This window comes from Nuphar pumila, chromosome 2, assembly GCF_984573655.1.
Source record: "Nuphar pumila chromosome 2, dmNupPumi1.hap1.1, whole genome shotgun sequence".
NCBI lineage: Eukaryota > Viridiplantae > Streptophyta > Magnoliopsida > Nymphaeales > Nymphaeaceae > Nuphar > Nuphar pumila.
In genome coordinates, this window is record NC_143250.1 from 145,573,080 (window position 1) to 145,579,255 (window position 6,176).

Sequence of the window (6,176 nt, forward strand, 5' to 3'; positions counted from 1 at the left end):
GCGTAAATCCCTAATCCCATCCCTCTTTCTCTTTTCCCTGTTTCTCTGTATTGCTCCCTCCCGCCCGTCGGCTCTCGCCACCGTCCGGCCACCGCCGCTCGCCAGCCGCCGCTCCCCGTCCACCGCTCGCCAGCCGGCGCTCGCTAGCTGGCGCTCCCCGTCAACCTCCCGCCACCGTCCGGCGAAGCGCAGGTAATATTCTTCTTCTTCTTCTTCTTCTTCTTCTTCTTCTTCTTCTTCTTCTTCTTCTAAACGCAGGGGGTACGCCCCTTCCCTGCCGGAAATGGAGGGGGTTTAACCCCCTGCCGTGCTTTCCGGCAGGGGGGGTCGACCCCCTGCGTTTCCGGCAAGGGGGGTCGACCCCCTGCCTATGGCGGTGCCGCACTGCCGGCCTCCAGCCCGATCCGGAGGAGGAGGTTCGCCTGTTGTGCATCTTCAACGCGCGGTCCCGGTACATTCCGCCGCTGCCGCAGGGGTACTACGACAATGCCTGATAGTAATCCCGGCAGCTGTCTCGATAGCGGCGAAGCTCTGTGCGAACCCACTAGGTTATGCGGTGGAGCTCGTGAAGAAGGCCAAGGAGGAGGTGACAGACGAGTACATGAGGTCAGTGGCGGACCTCATGGTGCTCAAGGGCCGGCCTAACATCACGGTGGTCCGCACCTTCGTGGTCTCGGACATCAGGCATGCCGGGTTCAGCGAGCTGGACCTCGGCTGGGGAATGCCGGTGTATGGCGGTCCAGCCAAGGGCAGTGACGGCCCAATCCCCGGCTTGGTTAGCTTCTACGTCAACTCCAAGAATAACGAAGGGGGAGAAGGGATGGTGATCCCGATTTCCTTGCCTGCTTCAGCTATGAAGATCTTTGAACGGGAGCTCAAAAAGATGCTGTACGGACCCGCCCCGGATCAAAAGTCCACAGAACCTGTTTTTATCTTATCTGCTTTGTGAATAAAGATCAATTCATTGCCAAACAAATTTGTTATGAGATACCTACGTTGCCTATGTGATCTGTTTTGAAAAGAATTTTTGTTATGGATACCTATGCTGCCCATGTGATCTCTTTTTAAAAAAAATTTGTTATGAGATACCTACGTTGCATATGTGATCTGTTTTGAAAAGAATTTTTGTTATGGATACCTATGCTGCCCATGTGATCTCTTTTTAAAAAAAAAAAAAGTTATTATGTGATCCCTATGTTGTCCATGTGATTAGCTTGAAAAAAATTTTGTAATATGTGTATATAAGATGTCCATATGGTTTTAAGTGTAGTTTGCATATATGTTGTCCATATGGATTTTAAGTTGAAATTTTTTTTGTAATGTATATATACAAGTTGTCCATGTTGTTCAATTTGTTAGTTTGTTAATGTCTACTGGTAGTTAGTTTTACTTCAATTTGTTTTCTTGAAATCTGGTTAGTTAGAGTATTTCAATCTATTAGTCTTTTATAATTATATTTTTCTTAGATAGATTGGTATTTAATGTTCTCACAATCAGTTAGTTAGATTAGGGCTATTTGAATTCTTTATGATAGTGGTGGTTAAACGGAGTTCACATCTTTTCTAGTAAACTAATTGATTGATTTACTATTCCTTTGCTAAGTAGTTCAGATTAGAAATTGTCTATGACTTTATGTTAGTCGACTGGTTCAACATGTTATAGCTGGTTTGTTAAATTAGCATCTTCTAGTTAGATTTGGCTTAACATATATACTATTTTTCTTTTCTCTTCTTTCAATTAGTTAGAGTTGTTTTAATTTGTTTTAATTTTTTTAGTTAGTGTTTCATCTTGTTTCATGATTAGTTAGTTTGTTACTTAATTTGTTTTGTTTTTGTGCAGATTTTTCAACGGAACCAACTCGTGCTCGGCCACCTGTGGTAAGTAAATGACAAAAACAATGCAAATCGGGTAAATACCCGTGGTGAGTAAGTGATGCAAACGTATCACATGTTATTTAATTTATTGAATGCAGCACTTTATTGTTCACACACTCACTTAGTTGTTGATATCTAGGACTGCTTTGTTGGAGTTCGGAGATCATGCTGAGCATGATTTTAATGTAGAAATATGGAAGTGTTCTTATTTTTGGAGTACGGAGTCCATGCTAAGCATGGTAGTAGTTAGTGAGATATTGAAGTGTGTTTGCTGCAGGTACATGTTTGCCATTTATTTGATATGAATGATTATGATGTATTGCAATGTTTGATGTAATTGTATCCATGCTTGCATGTAGTTACTTTCAATTTGATTTTGACTTCCATGTGAAATTTTATAATAAAAGCATGCTTCAAATGATTGTATCATGTCATTAATAGTTTGCACATGAAAATATTAAGTTATCAATGCATGCATCAAAATTCTTGTTATTGTTTGACATAGTATATTGCATGATAAATTTGATATTTTCTTCATCGTCGCATTCTGATTGTTTTTTTCTTAATTCGTTAGGATACTATTCGTAACATCATACGACAGAATGACTGCAAACCGTGAATGGATGTAATACTTGATACGAATGATTCGAATGCATTGTAATACTTGATGTGAATGATTTCAATTATCTGAATGTATTATAATTTATGCAATTAACGAATGATTTGAATTAGTGCAATACTTGATGTCAATGATTTGAATTATTTGAATGCATTGCAATGCTTGATGTGAATGACTTGAATGCATTGTAATACTTGATGTGAATTATTTGAATGTATTGTATGACATATGTTATTTGTTAGAATATGGTTCGTGGAGGTTATAGTGGTCGCTCATCCAGTAGTAGCCAGGCTCAACCTTCATCTTCACGGGCTCCTGTGATAGGTATATCATATAACTAATTAGATGCTTGATTAGTTCAAATGCACATTCTGAGAACTTGGTGTGTATTTTTTTACAGATGATGTTGCGCCTGTACACGACCCACCTACACCAGTTGATCGCACAAGTCAACAGCCAACACAGGAAACAGGGTCTTCACAGGCTGGCACAAGAAGACTCATTCGAATAGTGTATATCGATAATCGACCGTAAGTATTTTGTTTTCAATTATTGCATATCTTTTAAATATTTTATATTAATATTTACTGTGTAACAATTCATGTGCAGCACGAGGTTTGAGCCACAAGAAGTAGTACGAGAAATTAGGAATTCACTTCTTCAACATCTACCAGGACCAGTTGCTCAATGAAAAGAGTACCCAAAGGAGGTATTAGACAGATTGTGGTCCTCATTCATGGTATACAGTTGTTCCTCATAGTTAATGTGTTTCATATTTAATTTATTTAAGCAATGTCTACTAACTTTCTGAAAATATTTGTAGGCTTCGAATCGCTTTGCAACTACGGTGGAAGAAAATGATGCAAGGAAGGTGTGGCAGAAGGTGGCTGCCAATCGATTTGCAGACATGCTGCACACTATGAAGACTGCAGCAAAAAAAACATCTGGCGTAGTAGATGATCCATTATTGTGGAAGGGCCATGGTCCTATTACTATCAGGAGAGATTACTGGGATGAAATGTGCGATATGTGGGCGGGAGATGCATTTAAAAATCGCTCTGCGAAGGCTTCACAAAATCGATCGAAGATGCCCGAAGCCCATCTACACACAGGTGGATCTAAGACATTTGGGAGCCACCTAAAGAAAATGGTAACTCATCAATATATAATATTAATTTTATAAGTATAGTTGCAAATTTGTGTACTAAATCTTTTATCATTTAACTTCGCAGGAAGCAGAAAAAGGAGGCAGTGTACCATATAAGGATGTGTTTGTAGAAACACATAAACGGAAGACCACGGGAGTCTTCGTATCAGAGAAGGCGAGAACGACAACGGTATGTATTAATTCTATTAATAATCATTGCAATATATATGCAAGTCATCATAATGTTATCATTAATTATTAATGAATACTTTAAACATTATTTTGTAGGAGGCATATGAGCAACAAATGGTAGAGCGATATGGTGAAGACGCTACTCAGCATCCATCATTTGATCCTACAGCATGGGTGACTGCAGCAGGTGAACCCAAAAAAGGTCGCGTGTTCGGGTTTGGGAGTAATATGAACACTTCACCAGTTATTGGTTCTTCCAGTTACGGCTCACCAACTTCTTGCGCCGACATAAGCTCCAAGCAGCCGACTATTCTTTCCGGTGATGATGTACGCGAGATCATTAATGAATCACTGAATAACTACTTCCAATACACCGTCGCCCCCTTTCTCCGAAATGAGATCAAGGCCGCTGTTCAGGATAGGGGATCTTCGATTCCAGGTCCCTCTCAGGTATAATCACATATATAGTTTTTTTGACTATCTTAAAGCACATCTGAGCATGGTAGAATCACATATAGAGTTTTTCTAGATGCCTTAGAACACATATGAACATGCTATAATCACATATTCAATTTTTTTACTGCCTTAGCACACATATGAGCATGATAGAATCACATATAAAATTTTTGGCTTTGCCTGCCTTAGAGCACATATGAGCATGCTATATTCACATATTTAATTTTTTTACTGCCTTAGCACACATACGAGCATGATCGAATCACATATATAGTTTTTTGCCTGCCTTAAAGCACATCTGAGCATGGTAGAATCACATATAGAGTTTTTTTATATGCCTTAGAACACATATGAACATGCTATAATCACATATTCAATTTTTTGACTGCCTTAGCACACATATGAGCATGATAGAATCACATATATATATATTTAACTTTTTGTCTGTCTTAGAGCACATATGAGCATGATAGAATCACATATAAAGTTTTTTTGATTGCATTAGAACACATATGAGCATGCTATAATCACATATTCAGTTTTTTGACTGCCTAAGAACACATATGAGCATATTATAATCACATATTCTGTTTTTTGACTGCCTTAGCACACATATGAGCATGCTATAATAAAATATAGAGTTTTTTAACTGCCTTAGAACACATATGAACATGTTATATATCATTTATGATAGAATCACATATAAAATTTTTGGCTTTGCCTGCCTTAGAGCACATATGAGCATGCTATATTCACATATTCAATTTTTTTACTGCCTTAGCACACATACGAGCATGATCGAATCACATATATAGTTTTTTGCCTGCCTTAAAGCACATCTGAGCATGGTAGAATCACATATAGAGTTTTTTTAGATGCCTTAGAACACATATGAACATGCTATAATCACATATTCAATTTTTTGACTGCCTTAGCACACATATGAGCATGATAGAATCACATATAGAGTTTTTTTATTGCCTTAGATCACACATGAGCACATGATAGAATCACATATAATGTGTAATTTATTTCATTATATTTTGTTTATCAATACTGACTGTTCTTTTCTTGTGTAGGCTGCTAGCGATAATCAGGGTAGTGGAGCTGAAGGGACAGATAAAGACAATGAACAAGAAGACGCACAAAATCTTGGCGATGATTAGAGGACTTTGTTGAAGAAGTTCTATTTTTTTTATTTTTCCTAATTGTAATTGTTGAATTGTAAATAATTAAACTTTTTAGTTTTAAGGTGGAATGATTAATTATTATAGATACTTGTTATATGAATTTTTTTGTGTGGTTTGTTTTTTATTTACAGGAAATATAAATTGTACAGGAAATATAAATTGTACAGTTCTCCGTAATTAATTTTTAAATAATTTTTTTTTGATTTTTTTTCATTTTTGCGACGGATTAGCGACGGATGATTCCGTCGCTATTCATATTATTCTAGCGACGGAATTAAATCCGTCGCCACGCCGTGGTCGCCGTTTAGTACCGGCGGATTGGCGACGGAATGTAGCGCTCGTTATTCCGTCGCAATTAGCGACGGACTTGACGACAGAATTATTTCGTCGCCAGTTAGCGTCGAAATATTCGCGACGTAAGCATACTGTCGCCGCGTTGTCGCTAATCCGTCGCTAACATGGTTAGCGACGGATTAGCGACGGATTAGCGACGGAAGGTGGTCGTCGCTAATCTACTGCTTTGTTGTAGTGATTTATAATGCATAGCATGAACAAACTTGAAAATTATCACAATGGTATAGTATGCAGTTTTCATAACCAACTTGATATGCAGAGATATTCCTGTAACCATTTGGATGGGATGAGATGGGATCCCTTAAATCAAGGAGAGAGAGAGAGGTGAAAGGGGCTTATCGTCA

At 38.4% G+C, this 6,176-nt stretch overlaps 1 pseudogene; it reads left to right on the forward strand.

Annotated features, from left to right (window-relative positions):
• The first annotated feature begins 370 nt into the window (after positions 1–370).
• On the forward strand, positions 371–949 carry LOC149847485 (benzyl alcohol O-benzoyltransferase pseudogene; annotated as a pseudogene).
• Positions 950–6,176: the final 5,227 nt, after the last annotated feature.